Source organism: Amblyraja radiata, chromosome 37, assembly GCF_010909765.2.
Source record: "Amblyraja radiata isolate CabotCenter1 chromosome 37, sAmbRad1.1.pri, whole genome shotgun sequence".
Lineage (NCBI taxonomy): Eukaryota > Metazoa > Chordata > Chondrichthyes > Rajiformes > Rajidae > Amblyraja > Amblyraja radiata.
In genome coordinates, this window is record NC_045992.1 from 19,201,418 (window position 1) to 19,227,107 (window position 25,690).

At 48.2% G+C, this 25,690-nt stretch overlaps 2 long non-coding RNA genes across 2 annotated transcripts; one reads left to right on the plus strand and one right to left on the minus strand.

Moving 5' to 3' along the window:
- Nucleotides 1-2,053: 2,053 nt before the first annotated feature.
- LOC116966438 lies at nt 2,054-4,546 on the minus strand. Its single transcript, XR_004410018.1, has 3 exons — nt 4,488-4,546; nt 3,408-3,476; nt 2,054-2,132 (listed from the first exon to the last, which is right to left on the minus strand). It is a non-coding gene; the product is annotated as an uncharacterized LOC116966438 (long non-coding RNA).
- Nucleotides 4,547-7,673: 3,127 nt separating this feature from the next.
- LOC116966439 lies at nt 7,674-25,261 on the plus strand. Its single transcript, XR_004410019.1, has 3 exons — nt 7,674-7,686; nt 14,664-14,676; nt 25,125-25,261. It is a non-coding gene; the product is annotated as an uncharacterized LOC116966439 (long non-coding RNA).
- Nucleotides 25,262-25,690: the final 429 nt, after the last annotated feature.

Here is a 25,690-nt window from a genome sequence, read left to right on the forward strand (position 1 = left end):
TATCCTTTAAACATCGCCACTCTCACCAGAAAGCTTCACAGCATTTATTTCCTCTTCCTCCCAAACACTCACTAACTTCATGCCCTTGTTCCCTGTTCTGCCCATCTTCCCCTCAAATCTTGGCTCAAATTTCCTTCCATACCAAACCATATCAACCCATCCAAACGGCATTAACAAACCCATCGAGGAGATTGGTCCCGGCCTCGAGGTGCCACCTGCCCTCAGGACCAGTGCCAATGCCCGAGGAATACACAGCCCTCCCTCCTGCACCATCACTCCCCTACTCATCACCCACACTCCCTTCCCACACCTACACTCACTGTACCAGCTACTGGGAGCAATCTGGAGATTAGCATCTTTGCAGGCGTTAGAACAGCGAGATTATCAAATACAAGCACCCTGACAATAGAATGGAAAGATAGAGATGTAACGCTGAGGCTTTATAAGGCACTGGCCAGACCACATTTCCAGTATTTTGGGCTCCACATCTGAAGAAGGATATGCTGGTGTTGGAGAGAGTCCAGAGGAGGTTTACGAGAATGATCCCAGGAATGAGTGGGTTGCCGTGTGATGAGCATTTGTAGGCAATGGGCCTGTACAATATAACACAACCTCAATTCAGCTGCTTGGACCTCACTCTCCAATGAACCTTGGGCTCCGGATACTCAGTTTACACTATAAATTGTCCAGCGTTGTTCTGTCAAACAGACTGCTAAATACAGCCCAGGGCCCACCCCAATCCCTCCCTCCACCTTTAAGCCTTTACTCTCAACTTGACTGTTTCTCCTCATGCTTTGCCTCAACTGCTCGAACCCGCTGTGAAGATTTTCTCTTCATATTGTCCTGCAGACATCAATGATCGATGAAGAAATGGAGCAGGTCCTTACCCATAATGCCAGCAACAGCAGCAGCATCCACTTCTTCATGTGAGGGACACACCTGGAGGGGCAACACACACGTCAGCCGGCTATTGAACCCAACCCCGTCTCAAGCAAGATGGTCACAAAAAGCTGCCGTAACTCAGTGGGTCGGGCAGCATCTCTGGAGTCTGATGACGTCACCCATTCCTTCTCTCCAAAGACGCCGCCCGAACCGCTGAGTTTCTCTAGCTTCTTGTGTCTATCTTCAGTTTAAAACAGCATCTCCAGTTCCTTCCCACACACACGTTACAAGCAAATCGAATGCTCCAATCAAACAGACAGAATCAGGTCACAACATTTGCCACCCTCCAGTCCTCCAGTACCCCTCCAGTATTTAACAACGCAAACCCCCTCCTCTTTTTCCCTCACCCCTGTCTCACCTGAAGCTCCCGTAGCATGAAACATTGAGCTGCCAGTCCTGCCCCCTACCTTAACCAGGTTTCATTCATGGCTACAATGTCCCAGTCGCTCGTACCTATCCATGCCCTAAGCTCATCTGCCTTACACGTCAGGCCCCTTTATGTGCAGTTTAAACCAACCCTCCTTCCTCGTTCTCTGCCTTGCATCTGACTATTCTGTCCACTAACCTTCCCTACACCACCCTCCATACCAACTTCTAGCCTCTCACGTGTATCTGTCCTGTACGAGAATCCCCCCCCCCCCCCCCCCCCCCCCCGCCCCGGGACAATTTACAATTAAACTAAGCCAATCAACCTACAAACCTGTACGTCTTTGGAGTGTGGGAGGAAACCGGTGGTACCGAGGAAAACCCACTCAGTTCATGGGGAGAACGTACAAACTCTGAACAGACAGCACCCGTAGTCAGGATGGAATCTGGCTCTCTGATTCCACTCAGACACCACATCTGCCTTTGTAAGCGTTGTAAGGCATTGTCGGGTACAGTGAGAATGGGCTGTTCTATGGTGAGTTTACCTGTAGCAGTGAGAGTGGGCTGTTCTGTGGTGGGTTTATCGGGAGTTCAGTGTGACTGGGTGTCCTGTGGGAGGGTGTGTTCAGTACAGAGGTGAGGAGGAGATGGAGGAGGCAGCGGGGATGGGTGACTCTGCTTCAGTTGACCAGGTGGAGGAAGGGAGTCTGTGGATTCCCTGATCACGTACCTGGACACTGTAAAGACGTCGATCAAGGAGATGGCCGTTGTTAACTGGTACCAGGCTGTGCCCAACCACCAGTACACCAGGGGCAAAGCTTTTTCTGAAAGAGACAGCAACACAACATTAGACAACGTTGGTCCCCGTTGCTTCCCATCAGTGGAAACGAAGAGAGCTCAGACTCTCCCACACGGAACCCACTGATACTGTGGAACCATGTCAGGCTGAGAGACCTTCTCCCCTGCAGGGACCACCACAGAAAGTCCACCGCAAGGTGGTGGCAGGAGAACCCAGGGGAGCTATAGGGCACCCGAGAAAAAATAGGTTGCAGGGATATCAACGGGACAACAGCACTGATGGGGGTACTCCAGAGGCCACGACGGGCTGAATGGCCTCCTTAAGTGTACAGTATAAATAAACTGGAGATTGTCAATGACACTTCCACCGAGCAGGAAGTATCACCTTTCAACACAGAGAGATTGCCTGGGTTGTGAATGGACAGCAGCCCCCTCTGTCCCAGTCAATCTTATCCCACAACCAACATGGGCAAAGATGGACACAAAAAGCTGGAGTAAGTCAGCGGGACAGACAGCATCTCTGGAGAAAAGGAATAGGTGACGTTTCGGGTCGAGACCCTTCTTCAGACTGATGTCAGGGAAAAGGGAACCAAGCGATATAGACGGTGATGTAGAGAGATATGGAACAAATGAATGAACAATATGCAAAAAAGTAACGATGATCAAGGAAACAGTCCATTGTTCGCAATGAAACTCACCCGGACGACAGTGAAACTAGTACACGACTAAGGAGGGGGAGGGGACGGAGCGGGAGGGAAGTTAGAGAAATGTATATTTATTGAACATGGGCATCTGCTCATCACCACAATGCTGTGTGCGAGCTTGGCCACGGTCCACCATGTTACACTACATTTCAAAAGCATCCTCAGTGCCACACAGCTGGGGAAATCTAAAGGAGATCCTAGTCTTCCATCGCCCCAGTGACCCTGGAGCACAAACCAGGCCTCCCTTAGGTGTTACACCATGACTTCAGTCAGGATCGAGTAACCGAGCATTGACAGTCAGTCATCTCTTGACTCTGGTCCTCTCAGCAACTCAGCACCCATCTCAGTGAGTGTCCCAGTCAGGCTGAGGGAACACACTAGAGTACCAAGCTGGAAGGTGGCTTCCTCCCGCACTGACTGTGGTCCTAGGCTGCACGAACAACAGAGCACTGGGGACCAGGCCTTGTGCAAACCCTGGGAGTTTAAGGAAGGAGCAGCGGGCTCTACCTCACCACTGGGTCCAGTATCAGCTGGTTGACTGGAGCAGAGTTTTGGGGCCATGGAGCACAGAAGAGGGAAGATTAGTAATGCAGGTACCTGGAGACAGCAGCGAGATCCAGCCCCACAGCTTGGCAAGGGGAGAGAATGATTCAGAGTAGGCCAAACCTGAGGGGTGGGAAAGAAGAGCAAGATGTCAACAAAGCAAACTTCTCTCTCAAGGTTTACAATGTTCAAAGGGCCACGTGGCCCAATGTTTCAGATTCAAATTCAAAGATTCAAAAACATTATTGTCATTGTGCAGTGTACAAGTACAGAGACAACGAAATGCAGTTAGCATCTCACCCAGAAGTGGGAACACAGAATAATGGAACAGTAAATATATATATGTATATACAGTAGCAGTAGTGCAATTTCCAGGGAGGGGAATCTTGGGGAAGGAGTGACCGGGGGGGGGGGGGATGACTGGAAATCACCAAGGCCCCTCACCTGCCCCAAGTAACGGACCCTCACACCCCACCCGCTCCATTTATCCTCCCCACCGTCAGCCCGCTTACGTCCCTCACCCCGTTCCCAGTAACAGCACATGTACCCACCTCATGTCCTGACACCTTGTTATAGCCCACTCAACCTCACCCTTCCCCAGCAATGGGATGTTCACCCCCACCCCCACCATCCTCCACTCACCCACAAACCACCCCCACCCCCACCATCCTCCACTCATCCACAAACCCCCAAAATCCTCCACTCATCCACCATGTCCACATCTTAGCAACATCCCCAATTCACCCAGTGCCCACGCCCAACATCTACCACCCACCCATCTTGTCTCCATCCTGGTTACATCCTCCACTCACCAACTCACCTTGTCCATGCCCTAGTAACTGCCCCCATCCATCTGCTCCACACCTAGTAACATCTCCCACCCACCCTGACCCACACCTAGTAACATCTTCCTCTCACCCACCCACCCTAGTAACACCTCCCACCCACTCATCCACCCACCGCAGTAAGTGCTTGCTCAGCTGCCCCACTACCCAACTTCATTCAATATTAAATCCCTAAAGCCTCTGTTCCAGCCCCAGCCAATGTGTCCTCTCTCCCGATAGTGCAACGTGCCGTGCGTTAGCTGTTAAAGATGAGGGATGTGGGATGTGAGATGATGAATGTTCCACTTACCCTGCAGCTCATCCTCGGAGGAGTAGCCAGATGTCGATGACAAGTAGATGTTGGAAGAAGTGGAATGTGCTGTCAGTATCCCCACCCTTCCGGATGCTCTGTTTACTTTGTCTTTGTAGTTGTCATTGTCCTCAAAGCTGGACGGCCCTCCGACTGCTGGATGCGAGATACAGGTTACCAAGGCAAGTCATCACAGGAAAATATTACAGCGCCTCATATTTCGCTTGGACACCTTCCAACCCAACAATATGATGTTGACCTCTCTAACTTCAAGTAACCCTTGTTTTCCCTCTCTCTCCCCATCCCTCCACCATTCTAGTTCTCCGGCCAGTTTAACTGTCCTCCTGACACATTTGATCTTTGGATGCTTCGTTGTCACCTTCCCTTAGCTAACAATGATCTATTCTACATTTTCTTAGATCTTCGTCCCCTTTGATCTCTTGTTTTCGCACCTTACACTTCCAAATCTCCCTCTACCCTGACTAAGTCTGAAGAAGGATCTCGACCGAAACGTCACACATTCCATCTATCCAGAAATGTGTTTGACGGCACTGGGCCTGTACTCACTGGAGTTTAGAAGAATGAAGGGGAGCCTCATTGAAACTTACCGAAAAGTGAAAGGTTTGGATAGAGTGGATGTGGAGAGGATTTTCCACTTGTGGAAGAGTCGAGGTCTAGAGTTCATAGCTTTAAAATTAAACAACGCTCATTTAGGAAGGAGATAAGGAGGTATGTGTTTAGTCAGAGGGTGATGAAACTTTGGCATTCTTTGCCACAGAAGGCTGTCAGTGGATATTTTTAATGCTGAGAGATAGATTCTTGATTAGTACGGGTGTCAGGGGTTATGGGGAGGAGGCAGGAGAATGGGGTTAGGAGAGAAAGATAGATTAGCCATGTTTGAATGGCGGAGTAGACTTGATGGGACGTATTCTGCATGGACTAATTCTGCTCCTATCACTTATGACCTTATGCTGCCTGTCCCGCTGAGTTACTCCAGCATTCTGTATCCATCTTTAGTGTAAACCAGCATCTGCAGTTCCTTCCTATAAAGTAAGGTATAATCCCTGGCCTCTCAGTAACTGCAGCTCGGTGTCGGTCACCACCCACCACCAGGGGGCATCAGACCCCGACCCAGCGCTCCCCACAGTAACTGAACCGTGTGTGTTACCACACACAGGCGGGTTGGGCAAAGTCTCACTGCAGCTGTGCGATGATCGCTGGTCAGCGCGGACTCGGTGGGCCAAAGGGCTCGTTTCCCACTAAAACTGAGATACTGCAGCACGAGTCTCTGACAGGCATCAATGATCGCGGTACTTTAAAACAAGGAAAAGCCCTTAACCAGTCTGTTGGAGAACGCTTTAAGAACACTGCCGTCAAAAGGTCATGAGTGATAGGAGAAGAATCAGGCCATTCGTCCCATCAAGTATACTCCGACATTCCATCATGGCTGAACTCTCTCTCCCTCCTAACCCTATTCTCCTGTGTTCTCCCCATAACCTCTGTATTAATCAAGAATCTATCTATCTCTGCCTTAAAAATATCCACTGACTTGGTCTCCACAGCTTTCAGTGGCAATGAATTCCACTGATTCACCACCCTCTGACTAAAGAAAAGCGCCGGCGCCCTGCTTCCAACCCCCGCGCTGTCCTCCCCGGACACGTACCGACGGGCTCCTGCCAGCCGCTGCTGCTGCCGAGGTGCTGAGAGTGCTGAGAGCGCTTGGAGGCGTTGCTGATGTTACTGAACTGTTGGACGGCGAACCTTTAACGCCAGGCACAGGTCACTGCCCCTTGCTGTTTGACCTTTTCTTGTGCAACCTGAAACGATAAAGGGCAACGATTTAGGGCGGAGACAGACCAGGGCTGCGAAAGAGAAGCAGCAACTTCTGTGAAATTGGCACAGCAATCCAAAACACATTGTGGGTAATGATTATAAGCACAGAAAATAGGTGCAGGAGTAGGCCATTCGGCCCATCAAGCCAGCCTCATTCAATATGATCACGGCTGATCATCCACAATCAGTACCCCCGTTCCTGCTTTCACCCCATATCCCTTGATTCCGCTAGCCCTAACAGCTCCATCTAACTCTCTTTTGAATGAATCGGCCTCCACTGCTTTCTGTGGTAGAGAATTCCACAAATTCACAACTCTTGTGACATTAGTGACAGCTCACATTAGTGAGTTGTGACATTATTGCTATTGAGGGATTGCAGTGTAGGTTCACCAGTTTAATTCCCGGGATGGTGGGACGGACAATATGATGAAAGAATGGGTCAACTGGACTTGTATTCACTGGTTTATATAAGGATGAGAGGATATATATTGAAACATAATTTTTTTAGAGGACAAGGCAGTTACAAAAAAAAAATTCCCGATGGTGGAGGAGTCCAGAACCTGGGGTCACAGTTTACGAATAAGGGGTAGGTGATTTAGGACTGAGATGAGGAAAAACCTTTCCAGCCAAAGAGTTGTGATTCTATGGAATTCTCTGCCACAGAAGGCACTGGAGGCCAATTCACTGGATGTTTTTAAGAGAGAGTTAGATTTAGCTTAGTGCTAAGGGAATCAAGCGACATGGGGGAAAAAGCCAGAACGTGGTACTGATTTTGGATGATCAGTCATGATCATATTGAATGGCTGTGCTGGCTTGAAGGGCCGAATGGCCTACTCCTGCACTGATTTTCTATGTTTTAGACTGAGATTCGGAAGGTCTCACCGTGAAACGTCACCCATTGACTCAGGACGACAGATGGCACAATGGGCTAAGTGTTCGGCTGGCGACCGGAAGGTAGCCGGTTCGAATCCCGCTTGGAGTGCATACTGTCGTTGTGTCCTTGGGCAAGACACTTCACCCACCTTTGCCTGTGTGTGAATGTGTGTGAATGTGTGTGAGTGATTGGTGGTGGTCGGAGGGGCCGTAGGCGCAGAATGGCAGCCACGCTTCCGTCAGTCTGCCCCAGGGCAGCTGTGGCTACAGAAGTACCTTACCATCACCGAGTGTGACTGAGGAGTGAATGAATAATGCGATGTAAAGCGCCTTGAGTATTAGAAAGGCGCCATATAAATCCCATCCATTATTATTATTATTGTTTCTATCAGAGATGCTGCCTGTCCGCTGAGTTCCTCCAGCATTTTGTGTCTACCTGCGGTGTAAACCAGCATCCGCAGTTACTCCCTACACTTTAAATCAGACTAGCTGGGTCATGGTAGAGGTTACCGGCACTGTGGTTGAGCAGTGCTCAGGTTTCCAGATGTCAGGATGTAAGATGATTTTAAACATCGATTACACAGGAGGCCATTCAGCCCATCTGTGCCAGTCAAGCAAAAACAACCCTGTCCGACCGCCTGCCACCCTGCAGGTCACACACCGCAATACACGGCCAAGCGTGTTGAAGTTTCACAGAAGCATCCCCTGTGTCCATTGTGACCACATCACTAAATATTCATTCATCGTACACATATCCACTCAGACAACCTTTTGTGTCGGCACGGTGGCGCAGCGTTAGAGTTGCTGCGTCACAGCACCAGAGACCTGGGTTCAATCCTGACTACGGGTGCTGTCTCTACGGAGTTTGTACCTTCTCCCTGTGGCTGCATGGGTTTTCTCCGGGTCCTCCAGTTTCCTCACACACTCCAAAGATAACCATATAACAATTACAGAACGGAAACAGGCCATCTCGGCCCTACAAGTCCGTGCCGAACAGTTATTTTCCCCAAGTCCCATCTACCTGCACTCAGACCATAAGCCTCCATTCCTTTCCCATCCATATACCTGTCCAATTTATATTTAAATGATAAAATCGAAACTGCCTCCACCACTTCCACTGGAAGCTCATTCCACACAGCTACCACTCTCTGAGTAAAGAAGTTCCCCCTCATGTTACCCCTAAACTTCTATCCCTTAATTCTAAAGCCATGTCCTCTTGTTTGAATCTTCCCTACTCTCAATGGGAAAAGCTTGTCCACGTCAACTGTGTCTATCCATCTCATCATTTTAAAGACCTCTATCAAGTCCCCCCTTAACCTTCTGCGCTCCAGAGAATAAAGACCTAACTTATTCAACCTTTCTCTGTAACTTAGTTGCTGAAACCCAGGCAACATTCTAGTAAATCTCCTCTGCACCCTCTCTATTTTGTTGACATCCTTCCTATAATTGGGCGACCAAAATTGTACACCATACTCCAGAATTGGTCTCACCAATGCCTTGTACAATTTTAACATTACATCCCAACTTCTATACTCAATGCTCTGATTTATAAAGGCTAGCATACCAAAAGCTTTCTTTACCACCCTATCTACATGAGATTCCACCTTCAGGGAACTATGCACAGTTATTCCTAGATCCCTCTGTTCAACTGCATTCCTCAATTCGCTACCATTTACCATGTGCGGCCTATTTTGATTTGTCCTGCCAAGATGTAGCACCTCACACTTATCAGCATTAAACTCCATCTGCCATCTTTCAGCACATTCTTCCAAATGGCCTAAATCTCTCTGTAGACTTTGGAAATGTACTTCATTATCCACAACATCACCTATCTTAGTATCCTCTGCATACTTATTAATCCAATTTACCACACCTTCATCCAGATCATTGATGTACATGACTAACAACAGTGGACCCAACACAGATCCCTGAGGCACCCCACTAGTCATCTGCCTCCACCTGACAAACAGCCATCCACCATTACTCTCTGGCGTCTCCCATTCAGCCACTGTTGAATCCATCTTGCTACTCCTGCATTTATACCCAACAATTGAACCTTCTTAACCAACCTTCCATGAGGAACCTTGTCAAAGGCCTTACTAAAGTCCATATAGACAACATCCACTGCTTTACCCTCCTCAATTTCCCTAGTAACCTCTTCAAAAAAATCAAGAAGATTAGTGAAACATGACCTTGTCAAACATGATCTACAACCACGTTCGACTATCCTCGATTACCTATGACTAGCATGCCGACCTACTACGATCTACTACTAAACCTACGAGAAAGAAAAGTATCGATTTATTTCCATGGCGACCTTTTTTTACTCAGGGGCATTTTTTAACATATTGAAATAACCGCCGCGACCTAGCTGAGGCCTCGAGTGCGCGGAGACCACTCTCGAGCATGAAGGAGAGTTACGAAGACCTCCTACGACCATGCTGTGAGTATGAGTCGAGGGCAAACTCGCCAGAACTCACGAATTAGGTCGCCCAAGTGGGACAGGCCCTTTAAGGGCTTGTCCCACATACGCGATAATTTTGGCGACAGCATTGAAATTCCAGCGGCGACCAGAAAAAGGTATGACTTTTCGGGCGACTACTCACGACCATACAGGAGTCACGTGTCGACATTTCATGGCATCTCCACTTCCCATTCCCACACTGACCTTTCTGTCCTCGGCTTCCTCCACTGTCAGAGTGAGGCCACACACATATTGGAGGAACAGAACCTTACATTTCACTTGGGCAACTTACCCCCCAGTGGTATGAACATTGATTTCTCCAATTTCAAGTAACTCCTGCATTCACTCTCTCCCCCACACTGGGCATCCTACTAGTTCCACTGTTCGCATCCTTGTATCCCTGTCGTTATCACCTCTTTCCCAGCCAACAATGGGCCATTGTGGGCTCCACCCTTCCTTGGTCATCTGTTGCCGGCCCCAGCTTGTTCTGGTTTTTTCTACCTCTCATTCCGTCCCCCCTACTTTCAGTCTGAAGACAGGTTCCATCCTTATTCCCCAGAAATGCTGCCTGACCCGCTGGGTTACTCCAGCACTTTGTATCTCAGTATCAACCAGCATCTGCAGTTTCTTTCTACCCAATCAGGATCTCACTCAGTCCGACAGTTATTAGGGAGTTAGCATTCGCTTCTCACCACCACTGAACACCTTTCCCTCCTGACAATCCTGCTACCTTCCTAAATCCATTCCCCAAACTAGAATCAAAAATGTTCTGCTTCAGACTTATTCCAGGGATCAACCTGGGTGATGATCCAGTCTGAGACAACGGTGTTCAAGACGATGGAGAAATATGGAATAGAATAGAAAGATGGAATCAGGGCACCATGCACTTGTCCACCATTAGCATAATGCTGCACCATGAACCGCCGAGAGCAGGCATCTTAAAACTGACAACAGCTGCCTGGGCCCAATAACAAACAGAAGTTGTGACTTGTCCTTGATTATGGTGGTGGCCTTGCCGAGACAACGCTACACCCCATGCTGCCTTGGCAAGGCCACCAGCACATTCAAGCACCTGTCACCATGGCCACTACTCCTTCTTCCCTTACCCATCGGGCAAAATTTGTAGAAGTGTGGAAACGCACACCTCCAGATTCAGGAATAGTTTCTTCCCAGCTGTCATCAGGCAACTGAACCATCCTACTAATATCTAAAGAGCAGTCCTGACCTACTAGCCACCTCATTGGAGACCATCGGAATATCTTTGATCGGAATCTACTGGCTTTATCTGGCACTGAACGCTATTAACCATATAACCATATAACAATTACAGAACGGAAACAGGCCATCTCGGCCCTACAAGTCCATGCCGAACAACTTTTTTTCCCTTAGTCCCACCTGCCTGCACTCATACCATAACCCTCCATTCCCTTCTCATCCATATGCCTATCCAATTTATTTTTAAATGATACCAACGAACCTGCCTCCACCACTTCCACTGGAAGCTCATTCCACACCGCTACCACTCTCTGAGTAAAGAAGTTCCCCCTCATGTTACCCCTAAACTTCTGTCCCTTAATTCTGAAGTCATGTCCTCTTGTTTGAATCTTCCCTATTCTCAAAGGAAAAAGCTTGTCCACATCAACTCTGTCTATCCCTCTCATCATTTTAAAGACCTCTATCAAGTCCCCCCTTAACCTTCTGCGCTCCAGAGAATAAAGACCTAACTTATTCAACCTTTCTCTGTAACTTAGTTGTTGAAACCTAGGCAACATTCTAGTAAATCTCCTCTGTACTCTCTCTATTTTGTTGACATCCTTCCTATAATTGGGCGACCAAAATTGTACACCATACTCCAGATTTGGTCTCACCAATGCCTTGTACAATTTTAACATTACATCCCAGCTTCTATACTCAATGCTCTGATTTATAAAGGCTAGCATACCAAAAGCTTTCTTTACCACCCTATCTATATGAGATTCCACCTTCAAGGAACTATGCACGGTTATTCCCAGATCCCTCTGTTCAACTGTATTCTTCAATTCCCTACCATTTACCATGTCCGTCCCATTTTGATTTGTCCTGCCAAGGTGTAGCACCTCACATTTATCAGCATTAAACTCCACCTTATTCACCTTATCATGTACACTGTGAATGGCTCGATTGTATTCACATATAATCTTTCCGCAGACTGGTTAGCTCGCAAAAAATGTTTTTACTGGACCTCGCTACACGTGACCAACAAACTAAACTAAAAGATGGCAGCAGAAATCTCACAGGTAGGTGTATGAAGGAACTGCAGATACAGGTTTATACCAGAAGGACACAAAAAGCAGCAGTAGCTCAGCTGGGAGGGATGGAGAGAATCGCTTATTAGAGCTGGGAAGGGAGGGGGGGGAAGAAGTTAGTTTCACAGGGGGAAGAAATATCATGACTTTCTCTCTCTCCCACTTCCCCATCTCATGGAACTACAGATGCCGTTTATAAAAAAATATCACAAAGTGCTGGAGTAACTCAACGGGTCAGGCAGCCCCTGTTCACGTTCCCTCCAACATCCCTCATGAGCCCATCAACCGAATGGCTTCATCAACAACTTATTGGCACGGCAACCCTGTCCTTGGCCTATGGAAGATATACACATCCTATCATCCTCCACCTGAGATTCCAAGCAGGAAAGAAGAGGCAGTTGGAACTTTCCTTGAGTTATTGTCCAGAACTTTTTCCTGCAGGGAAATGTTCAGTTGGGGGACGGGGGAATGCAGGGGATTGGAAGTTGGGCAGCGGTGCTGGGGGAGGAGAGGGAAGGGGGGGGGGGGGGGTAGTTGGAGTTGTGATACACGGCTCTGAGTGAGGTACTAGGTTGGAGGCTGCATCTTTACTGTTAGAAAGGAGCATAGCTTCGAGAGGAAAGAACGAGAGGGAGGGGGGGGGGAAACGAGACAAGAGAGAGTTAGAGAGACGTACCTGACAGGAGTCTCCTTGTAAGAGGGAGCGCCGGATTTTGCGGAGCCACTGCTGCTGCTGGAGGTGTCGTCGTCGTGCTGGTAATAGCCGTTGGTGGCCAGACGGGGACTGCGGCGGGACATTCTCACCGTAGCACCACAACCCCGAGCCTCAGCCCGAGCACGGCCCTGCGAGTCTTCCGCTCTAACTGTGAGCAAAGAGAAAGACAGTGTGAGGGGCAATCCTGCACTGGCACCCTGCCCGCTGGCCCAGAGAGGGAGGGGTACACATTGCTGTCATCCTACACACCCTCCCTGGTATTGGGAATAGTGTGCTGACATAGATAGTAAATTGATTGGCAGATAGGAAACAAAGAGTAGGGATTAACGGTTCCCTTTCAGAATGGCAGGCAGTGACTAGTGGGGTACCGCAAGGCTCGGTACTGGGACCGCAGCTATTTACAATATATATCAATGATTCAGATAAAGGGATTACAAGTAACATTGGCAAATTTGCAGATGACACAAAGCTGGGTGGCAGTGTGAACTGTGAGGAGGATGCTATGAGGATGCAAGGTGACTTGGACAGGATGCGTGAGTGGGCAGATGCATGGCACATGCAGTTTAATGTGGATAAATGTGAGGTTATCCACTCTGGTAGCAAAAACAGGAAAGCAGATTATTATCTAATAGGTGTCAAGTTTGGAAAAGGGGAAGTACAACGGGATCTGGGAATCCTTGTTCATCAGTCAATGAAAGTAAGCATGCAAGTACAGCAGGCAGTGAAGAAAGTGAATGGCATGTTGACCTTTATAACAAGAAGAGTTGAGTATAGGAGCAAAGAGATCCTTCTGCAGATGTACAGGGCCCTAGTGAGACCACACCTGGAGTCTTGTGTGCAGTTTTGCTCTCCAAATTTGAGGAAGGACATTCTTGCTATTGAGGGAGTGCAACGTAGGTCCACAAAGTAAATTTCCGGGGTGGCGGGACTGTCGTATGCTGAGAGAATGGAGCGGGTGGGCTTGTATACTCGGGAATTTAGAAGGATGAGAGGGAATCGTATGGAAACATATAGGATTATTATTAGTTTGGACATACTAGAGGAAGGAAACGTGTTCCCTATATTCGGGTAGTCGGGACCAGGGGCCACAGTTTAAGAATAAGGGCTAAGCAATTTAGAACAGAGATGAGGAAACACTTTTTCACAGAGTTGCGAGTCTGTGGAATTCTCTGCCTGCGAGGGCGGTGGAGGCCAGTTCTCTGGATACTTTCAAGAGAGAGCTAGATAGGACTCTTGATGATAGCGGAGTTAGGGAATATGGGGAGAAGGCAGGAACTGGGTACTGATTGTGGATGATCAGCCATGATCACTTTGAATGGCAGTGCTGGCTTGAAGGGCCGAATGGACTACTCCTGCACCTATTGTCGGGGAATCAACAACTAGGGAACAGAGGCATAGGTGACCGGAGAATGATTTTAAGGGCAACCTGAGGGGCAACCATTCCAACAGAGAGTGGAGGGGACATGGAACGAACTGCCAGAGGAAGTGATTTACTGTGTTTAAAAGACGTTTGGTGAGGGATACGGATTGGAAAGGTTTAGAGGGATATGGCCCAACCACAGGCAAATGGGAGCAGCCCGGGGAGGCTCCTTTGTCGGCATGGATGAGGAGTAGGGCTGAAGGGCCCGTTTCTCTGTTTTAAGACTCTTTCAATGGAGGGTCAGTGACCTGACACATTAATGGGGTCAGACCTGCAAAGCCTACAACGCCTCTCCCATTTTCATTTTAGACTTCCAGCATCTGCACGTTTTTGCTTTTCAATCGCCTGGCGCCTGCCAGCACCTGCTGCAGGGCCAACACTGCCTCCACTCAACATGCCAGGCTGGGCCCAAACAGCAGATAACATCTCAGACAACACAAGCCACAGGCTACACAGGCTAGGGTCAATTTACATGTATACCAAGCCAATTAACCTACAAACCTGCTCGTCTTTGGTATGTGGGAGGAAACCAAATACTCGGAGAAAATCCACGCGGTCACGGGGAGAACGCACAAACTCCATACAGAACAGCGGCCATAGTCGGGATGGAACCCGGGTCTCTGGCACTGTAAGGCAGCAACTCTACCGCTGCGCCACCGTTCAGAGAAATATACACGGCAGAGCTTCGTTTCAGAACACTATTCCCTCCAGCTCACCATTGCCCTGGCCTCTTAGGATTTGATGACGGACAGAAGATTTTGTGGGTGGCAATCATCAAAAATGGGCATCATCATCTGCACTCAGGGCCCAGTCTGTGTCTGTGTCAACTTCCCAGCGCCCAAAGCACGGGCCCGGCTACAGCCCCAGGGCTCGTCCCCAACCAGGCATCTTCACCTTCCCTCTTCTCTCCCCTCACCTCCTCCCTCAATCACCTCTCCCTCTCTCTGTCCCTTCCTCCCTCCATAACCCCTCTGGCTCCCTGCTCCCCCACTCCTCACCTCCACCCTATCCCACACACCCCCCACCACGTTTTTTATGTAAATGAGATTTGGATTCCCTGTGTGACGTTATTGTGAATGAAAAGGGAAGAAATTGAATAAAACAGATTTTGTTTTGAATTTTATGTAAATGAGATTTGGGATTCCATCGTGATGTCATTGACTGACAGGGCAAGTGAAAGTGTGCTTTAAAAGTAGTTTTTGTAAAGTTTCACATGTCAATAAATTGTAAATAATAACATCGATCTAAACGAAACTTGGCTAACGGACTCCCTCGGACAACGGTGGACCAAAAACTGTAGCGCTATCGTGTACCGTTTTGGCGGAGTTTTGGAATCACGCGCGCACGCATTCAAACAAGCAAAATTATAGTTTTAGTAATATTATGATAGATAATAATACTTTTGCCAAATTCAGCCATTCTCCCTTTAACATGACATTTTATCACAGGTAGTTAACAGTTTCCCTATCATTAACCGTTCCAGTTGACTCCACGAGTCACCAGCTACCACCCCTGTATCAAAGATAACGAGGTTTGCAGCAAGACGCCCACCATAGCACAGGATTGATATGATGTGAAAACCTCTACAGCTTCAGGGCCACGACACTGCAAATTCATCAATTCATCATGGTCACGGAGGGCCGAGATACCGGCACCAGTCAACACACAGACACAAAAAGAAGGCAGACAGAGGCTAAAGCCCAGGATTAACACAGGACCTTCAATAGAGCGTGAAGGTTCCATACTGTAGTTTTCCAAAACAGCAGCCGTTGGCCTCTCCTTGAACGGGACACGCAGTCTATGATCCACAAACTCAGCGGTGGATCATATTGACAATAATAAACGTTAACTAGTGATTCAAAGTTAAAGTGCCAGAGAAGAAGCAGCAAATCCTCACAGTGATAATACACCTTAATCCTTTAAATACTGACTATTATTCGCTTCTTGTACAATGCCTCTTTAAAGTGTGCGGTTAGTTAATTCAGGGGTGAAGCGCCACTGGGCTCTGACAGCGCTGCCGTGGGTCAGTGTTTAGACAACAGGAGAAGGACTAGGCCATTTGGCCCTTCGAGCCAGCACCGTTCCTGCCTTCTCCCTATATCCCCTGACTCCGCTATTTTTATGAGCTCTATCTAGCTCTCTCTTGAAAGCATCCAGAGAACCTGCCTCCACCGCCCTCTGATAAGGGGAGGCAGTCAAGGGGGTGAGGCTGGGAGCCACCCCCGTCCGCAGGGACCCCGGCACCGGGAAGAGAGGTCATCTGTGTGGGGCCAGGGACCGACATGACAGACATTCAGACTCACCGAGTGATGATCCCTGCGGGGTCCGACCGGCAGAAGCTTCCGTGCGGCTCCAGGAACAAGGAGCGGGAGCGTGGCCACTTCAACCACTCCCGTTCTGGTCACCGACTGCCCTCGCCGCACCTAGAGTATAGTATAATATAGTAGATGATCGTAGATGATGGTAGATAATCGTAGATGATGGTAGATGAGGGTAGGGTAGGGTGGGGTAGGGTAGAGTATGACTGAGCTGAGCAAAGCTGAGCTAAGCAGAGTAGACACTAGACACGACCTCCTCCAACGCCGTCTGTCTGTGTCTGTGTCTGTTTCTACGTCCCGCCCCTGACGACGCTGCCCATTGACTGCATTGAAATGCATTTTCATACCATTTCAAGCAAGGTGAAACCAACATAAACCACCACACTCACAGTTCAGTAGACATTCAGTGTGTTCAGTTGATTCACAGCTCAGAGTTATGACCTCTCCTACCCCCATCCCCCACCCCCATCTTGCAGAGAATGAGCCACATCCACACTTCCGGGTTTTATAATCCCTCCCCCCCTCACGTTGATCTACTTCACATTATCAAAAGTCATCACCTTAGTGTATAAATATCCTGCTATGCCGACTAACATTGGAAATGTGATCACAGCCTTTGACTGAGACACATCTCCCCTTGCGCATATAAAATCAACCAATTACTGATGGTTAATGAGGTGAGTCCTTGAGTCTTTTTACAGATCGAGACTGACAGGCAACGTAACTCTCATTTCAGACGAAAATTCTGCTCACTGCCTCCGTTGCGATGGCCATGCAAAGAGTGCCCTGGGAGGAGGACAAGCGATTGACAACACTGCTCGGGTGATGGTGAAGAATCTCAGCGAGGGAAACCTTTCCTGAGTTGTCCCATCAAAGGAGCGGGAAGCTGTGTTGAGATCGAGGTCCTGTGTGGAATCTGGATGAGCAAGCACCAGGTGAAGGTCAGGCTGAGGGTTTGGAGATCAAGGAGCCATCACCCACCCCCTCAGTGTTTGCCCTCACAGAGACCCAAGTAGTGTGTGTCGCACCTGCAACACACCGGGCTCGGCTGAAGCTGAAACTCAGATGCACAAAGTCACAAGGTGCACAGCAAGTTGCTCACCTGGCCTTGCCTTTCCCCTCCACCAGCCAACCAGCCGCTTGCTGCCTCTCCTCCTCAACCGTAAACTTGGCTCGTGACAAATCCACCAAGGCGGGCGGCCTTGTCATTACATCTGGCGCCACCCACCTACTCCCTCCAGGCGCGATGGCGCAAGTCCACCCACCCTCCAGAGCCAGTCATCCCAACCCCACAGACAGACAGATGACTTACCAATTCACACAGCCAACAGTGCAATGCGGCGGACCCCCACCCCCCCTCCCGGTCCTAAAGCGTGTGGGCAAGAGTTTTGTCGGGGGCAGGTCCACATTGAAGAAGCAATCACTCCCTGGAGCTGCTCATGTGAAGGCGCTAAATTCACCTCTGCCCCAGTCAGAGAGTCAGGCAGTCATACCTGAGCGGTGTGGCGCTCGCTGTGGTTCACGTGCAGCTCACTCTCTCTCTTCTGACCAACCCACATCACGCCGATTGTGGGGACTTCATTCGCAGAGCCAGTAATTGTGATTTTGAACAATTTGCTGAAGATTTGTTTATTATACGTTTCTCATTCCTGGAAGTTTCAGTTGCATTTGTGGTTCGAAATGCAAGCTGTACCTCCCCTTTTTCAGTTAAAACATCAATTGCTGAAATCGATAAAAGAAAACCCATTTTTAACTCCATTGCGCACACACACAACCCTAATATGAATGAATGAATGAATTTTTGAATGAATGAATGAATGTTTATTGTCATTGCACAAAACTGAGCAACGAAATTCCATTTGCCTCTCCTCCGTTAAAAGAAATACAACACAACCAATACACATATGTACAGTTAATAGTAAAATAATAAATACATTTCTAAAGGAGTTTAAAAGAATTTAGCGGTATTCCTCGAAGTTACTTCTTGCTTCCCAGTGTTCACTATTGGAGTTAAGCTCTTTTATCGCACATGGGTAGAAACTATTTTTTAGTCTACTTGGCTCGCCTGCAGAGACCTGAATCGCCTCCCAGAGGGTAAGGTCCTGCCGGTTGTGTTTTGAGTCGCAGATCCACAGACAGACGGACAAGACAGACAAAAACAAGAACATCCACACGGGGGAGAGCAAAGCCGCTGCATTCAGATGCGCCGCCATTTTCGACACTCATTTGTATCAGATACAATGAGATAGGTTGGGAGAATGGGATTGCACCCTTAACTTGGCAGAGTCCATTGTGTCGTCTGATAACAGCGTCAACCGTAAAAGTCAGAGAATAGTACAAATTGAGTGCAAAGGGCATTAACTATCTGAGGCCCTGTGCAGACAGAGCCTGCATCTCACAAATACAGGTGTGAATGGCTGCACCTCATACTTCAGCTGCAAAAGCTGGCAAGCACACCAATTGTTGCTTTTAGAGTACTTTGTGACTGGATTATTTTCTCTCTCTTTCTAAAGACTTTATTTCTATTGACAATTTGAAAGTCTAACACTTCCAATTTACAGCGAAATGCAAGCCAAACAATGAATATCAACCTACAATGAATTATTGTGGATGTGGAAGGCGAGAGGCTTCTCAGAGCAACTTGTAAACTGACCACTATCCAACCTGTTTAGATTAGTTTAGAGATACAGCACGGAAACAGGCCCTTCGGCCCACCGAGTCTGAGCCGCCCAGCGAACGTCCCACACCAATGCTATCCTGGCTTATATTCACTGGAATTTAAGGGGCTGTCCCACTTGGCCGTTATTTGCGCCTCATTTAGGCATCACATGTAAAATAGGTCGATGCATCGTGACGCGTGGGTGACGCACGCATTGTGCATGGTAAGGTGTGGAATCACATGCGTTGGCGAGCGGTATGGCACGGCGCTCCAGGATTTCGTAGTGTAACGAAATCCTCGCGCGGCACCTTCGTGACGTATCGCGTACACACAGACGCATTGGCAATGCACGCTGAAGCATTAGCGTCGCACGCTGTATCGCGTGGTGACCCATGGTTACGTCACTGTGTGTCAGCGTCCGTAAACATGCAACGCCGTGCGCCGCCCATACGCAGTCGGCACACCTTTACGAGTCATGTAACCTCTAACCTCGTCCACAGCAGGCACGTGCCGTCAGGGTAGGCAAGCTGGCACTGCCTACCCTGACTAAAATTATAAAATGGTAATTATTAAATATAAATAGTAACGGCATGAGAGGATTATGCCTATCTAAGATATCGATCTCTCCGGTAGGCATAATTCTCCGTGCCTTTCATCCGCAGTACTTGTAATACGCATGCACAGCAGCCTACTGCGCATGCGCAGGGCAAGTTTCTTGGAAGGTCTTTCAAATATGGATTGCCATCATCTTAAGAGTATCTTAGGAAACAAAGAGAGAAGAATGGAGTTTGTGTACCGATAATGTGGTAAGTACATTTCTTGGTGCTCTATGTTTTTAAATACCGTATTTCCAGAGGTGGTGGGGGGGTTAGAGTTCCTTTGACAACACATGGGAAGTCTGGCCAGGGGTAAAGTTGTGGGGAGGGCAGGAGTGTTGAGAGCGGGGGTCGGGGATCATGCCAGTAACCCACATGCGGCACTCCGGGCACGGAGCCACCGCATTGTGGCCGGGGAGGGAAACAGCTCGGGTGGCTGCGAGCGGCCGCCGGGACCCGACAGCAGAACTGGCCGCCATTTCAGCGCCTTCTGCCGGTCCGCTCACCTCTGGCAGTGCTCTCCGTCTGAACACCTCTCACCTGCCACTCGCCGGCTTTGCTCATGTCAGCCGCATCCCGCAAATCCTTAAATTCCGACCATGCTTCACCATGCATCAAGGGGCCAATTGAGGTTACTCGGCTGTCGGAATGAAAGAATTTGCCAGAGGTGAGCGGACCGGCAGAAGGCGCGGAAATGACGGCCAGTTCTGCTGTCGGGTCCCGGCTAGCCGCTCGCAGCCACCCGAGCCGTTTCCCTCCCTGGCCACAATGCGGTGGCTCCGCGCCCAGAGCGCTGTGACAGCGATGAGTGAGTGAGTTACTGGCATGATCCCCGACTCCCTCCTTCTTAACACTCCTGCCCTCCTCGCAACTTTACCCCTGGCCAGACTCTCCACACGCTGTGAAAGGGACTCTCCCCCCAATTGGTCCCTTGAACAATATTGTCATTCAATAAGATGACAGCTGATACAACTTTTCCTGGTGTGCTACCGTTTTTCCCCACCATCTGTCCACCTGCCGTCACCCTTCACCCCCCACCCATTAAGTATTTCAGAATGAAGGAGGCTTGGAAGCCTTGGGCAAATTGAATTGTTACTGTCTTTATTTTTATGAAGAGGAGAACAATCTGCGCATGTGCGGCTTAAGATTGTTTTTAAAATCCGACTAACTGCCTATCCTGAGTAATCACTCACGGTACGTGCCTGGTCCACACAGACCTCTCCCTGGGTTTCTTGCTAGCCTTTCTTTTTGTACTCCTGCCTGGCTGATCTTTAAGTATGAGGGCTGCTGCTAACAGACGTCTCTGTTGTTGCTGTAGCAATAAAATCTGTAGTTCTTCCAGGATGGTCATGATGCAGAATAGGGAAGTAGGGTATTCTAATGACGTCACGCACACCAGACGGATGCGCTGACGTACGATTACTCGTGATTTGCGCTTCGACCTATTTTACACATGACTCTAAATGAGGCGCAAATGACAGCCAAGTGGTACAGGCCCTTGAGAAGGATGAGAGGGTATCTTATAGAAATATAAAATTCTTAAAGGATTGGACAGGCTGGATGCAGGAAAAATGTTCCCGATGTTGCGGGAGTCCAGATCCAGGGGTCACAGTTTAAGAATAAGGGGTATGCCATTTAAGATTTAGATGAGGAAAAACTTTTTCACCCAGAGTTGAGAATCTGTGGAATTCACCATCACAGAAGGCAGTGGAGGCCAATTCACTGGATGTATTCAAGAGAGATATAGCTCTTACGGCTAATGGAATCAAGGGATATGGGGAGAAAGCAGGGTGGGGTACTGGTTTTGGATGATCAGCACTGATCATATTGAATGTCCGTGCTGGCTGGAAGGGCCAAATGGCCTACACGTGCACCTATTTTCTATGTTTAGAGATGCAGCGCTGAAACAGGCCTTTCGGCCCACAGAGTCAGCGCCGACCAGCGATCACCCCCACATTAACGCTATCGTACTCACACGAGGGACAATTTGCACATACACCAAGCCAATTAACCTACATACCTGTACATCTTTGAAGTGTGGGCGGAAATCGAAGATCGCGGAGCAAACCGGTTACGGGGAGAACATACAGACTCCGTACAGATAAGCACCAGTAGTCAGGATTGAACCCGGATCTCCGGCACTGCAAGCGCTGTAAGGCAGCAGATTTACCGTTGCACCATAGTCCCACCGTGTTTCTATGTTTCCTAAACACACTAGGGACAATTTAGTTTTATAACAAGCCAATTAATCTACAAACTGTACGTCTTTGGAGTGTGGGAAGAAACCGGAGATCTCGGAGAAAACCCACGCAGGTCATGGGAGAACGTACAAACTCAGTACAGACAAGCACCCGCAGTCAGGATCAACCCCGGGTCTCCGGCTCTGTGAGGCAGCAACTACCACTGCACCAGTGTGCCGCTCCTATTAAACAACAACTTTCACAAAACTTTGCTCACCTGGCCTTGTCTTTTCCATCCATCAACCATTCCCTCCAGTTGGCTCTCCTCCTCAGCTGTAAACTTGGCTTGCAATACCCAATCCTAAGAGAGGTGAAAGACAACAGAGAAATTATCATCAAACCAGTAGATAAGGGGAAGAACATAGGTGTCATGGACAAACAACAATACTTATTCGAGACACACAGACTATGAAGTAAAACAGAGCACTACACTAAGTTGACAAAGCCCATCTATAAGGAAACACTAATGGAAATTGAAGACATTTTAAAATGCCTCAAAAAATCATGGCACATTTATATGTTTAGTAGACAATAGACAATAGGTGGAGGAGTAGCCCATTCGGCCCTTCAAGCCAGCACCACCATTCAATACGTTCATGGCCACCCTGCTTTGTATCATCTGCAAATTTGCTAGTGTTACTTTTAAACCCTTCATCTAAATCATTAACCTATATTGTAAATAGCTGCAGTCCCAGCACCGAGCCTTGCGGTCCCCCACTAGTCACTGCCTGCCATTCTGAAAGGGAACCGTTTATCCTGTCTTTGTTTCCAGTCTGCCAACGCATTTTCTATCTATGTCAGTACCCTATCCCCAATACCATGTATTTTGCCCACTATTCTCCTATGTGGGACCTTATCAAATGCTTTCTGAAAGTCCAGGTACTCCACATCCACTGGCTCTCCCGTGTCCATTTTCAGAGTTACATCCTCAAAAAATTCCAGAAGATTAGTTAATCATGATTTTCCCTTCGTAAATCCATGCTGACTCAGACTGATCCTGTTACTGCTATCCAAATGTGCCACAATTTCATATTTTATAATTGACTCCAGCATCTTCCCCACCACCGATGTCACGCTAACTGCTCTATAATTCAGTTTTTTCTCTCTCACCTTTCTTTAAAAAATGGGATGACATACCCTCCAATCCACAGGAACTGATTCTGAAACTACAGAACATTGGAAAACGATCACCAATGTGTACACAATTTCTAGAGCCACTTCCTTAAGTACCCTGGGATGCAGACCATCAGGCCCTGGAGATTTATCAGCCTCTCAGTTTATTCAAAACCTTATGGTCACTACCTCCTAATGGCTCCTTTTTCTCGCGTTTCCTTATCAAATCCAGTTCATTAAACAGTGCGAGACAGGCCAGTGCCGACCTGTGATCCCCGCATACTAACACTATCCTACACACACAAGGGACAATTGACATTTATACCAAGCCAATTAGCATGCAAACCTGTACGTCTTTATAGTGTGGGAGGAAACCGGAACCTCCCGGAGTAAATCCACGCAGGTCACAGGGAGAATGTACAAACTCAACATTGTCAGAAACAATTAAGAGTACCTGAGAATACCTCACATATCACTGTACCTTAATTGGTACACGTGACAATAAAAGACCTTTGAAACCTTTGAACCACGGGCGTGAAAATTCTACATTCTCCCAAAATATTCAATCACCCGGACAGGTGGACAGAACCTGGGGAAATACGTCCAGGAAGGCCCATTGTGTCTGACTGTGGTAGTGAATCCTATCGGATAGCAGAATATATCAACTCCTTTCTTAATCCACTGACAGAGCAGCACATCCACTTCAGACCACGTCACACTCCATGACTGTGCCACCTGATGCCGTACACTTACATGGACATCGAAGGCCCGTCCACAAACAGAACAGACAGGAACATACAACAGTTAAACATGTCTCAGAGTAAAATGCTGACCCTGAAAGACTAGACGAGGCTTTGGTCTAGAAGTGGCCCAGGCGATCAATGTCTTTTCACAGAGAACTGGATGACATTTGGCAATGTCACATTCAGAAACAGAGTCAGAGGAATTCATTCGCATCTTTCACACACACCACCAAGGTTAAAACCACCACAAACAAACAAAAATATTGACTTTCTGGACACCACTGGTTTCAACTTGGCGTTAGAAAATGGTGGCCACAAACTAGCTCCCAAAGTCTTTTTACAGACCAACATTATTGTGCACCACAGGCCACTGTCCAAAACACACTTTCAGTGATACTTAAAGTCACGTAGAAACTAGGAACTGCAGTCTATGCAATTAAACATCAACATAAACAGTGCCACACTTCATACTCTTCACCACACTTCATAACAGGCAGAAGCCTAAGAATACATGGACAGGATGCCAGAGTAATATTCCAGGGAAAAATCAATACAGACCTGTCAGCAAACACATCCTGCAGCACCAGACCCAGTCTCTCGTGACCTTGGGCTTGGAAACATACACGGACAGGTCACCCCTTCAGAGGAAGAGGAACCAGGCTGAAGCATTGCGAACGTATGGGCAGGATCTTGAGGTGACCCTAAATTACAATGCAGAACTTTGACAGGATGATCTACAATCTCCAGTGAAAACCTATTTTTTGGGCACTAGCCTACATTTACAACCAGGTATGTAGGAAGGAACTGTAGATGCTGGTTTAAGACGAAGATAAACACAAAAAGTTGGAGTAATTCTGCGGGTCAGGCAGCATCTTTGGAGAAAAGGGATAGGTGAAGCTTCTTCAGTCCAGGTGCTGATTTCATCAACTCTCCCTCGCCCTACACACACAGCTCAAACATTGCCTTTCCGAGACAAACCCTGACATCTGAGAACAGACCTAACCCTTCCCCAAGCTCCAGCTCACTTCAGACCTCAGCCCCATATCCACAGCCCCCATCATTTCACTCCCAGCTACTCACGATTCATTCTAACATTCCAGATAGACCTGTTACCTATGGGCTGCAGCACTCTCCTGATCCCATCCCATCTCCAGCCCCCCGCGGGCCTCCACCAGCGACTCCGCCAACCCTCGCCTATCCACAGCCCATCAACAATGTCGCCTCACCTGAATTCCAGGCTCAGCACTGTGAATGGAAATCCTGAATCAACGCTGTAAGATTGTTCTGTAAAGGTAAAATGGTTGGCCAGGTCGACTGAAATAAAGAGCATAAGATGGCTGCTGACCAGGCTTGCTGGAACTTAGGCTGCAGGTTTCAGGAAGGGAATACACAATGTCTTGCAGTTACTGCATAGTCATGAATAGGGGATCACCCGCCCCGTCTGACAAGATTGAGGAATACACAATCCCCCTCGCCAGGAAGACTAAGGAATGTACTGGTCTGAGATCTAGTGGTTCCTCTAACATCTCCTTATATGTACATACCTGTTTTCCTGTATTTTGCGTACGTGTCGGTTCCTTGATTGGGGAATGTGGGAGGTGCTAAACAGTGGCATTAACATATAAAAAGCATTGCAATTAAGGGCAGAGAGCTTGACTCTTTGCCGGGTTGTAACCTGTGTGAAGACTCCTGCTCAATAAACATACGTTTAAAGCAACCCTGGTGCCTGGTCGATTATTGTCGAAACAACCGATGTGAGAGAAAAATGTGAATCAACATTTGGTGTCAGAAGTGGGATGTCAACCAGCGACTGATCGAGCCGGCGAGTGAATCCACTGGGCGACGGGATCGATGTGAAGGAGGTACCGCCAAGTGAGTAGATTTAGTTAAATCTCCTCTTGGTCCTTCCTCGTATCCCGGCGTAGCAGGGTAATTCGCTGACGC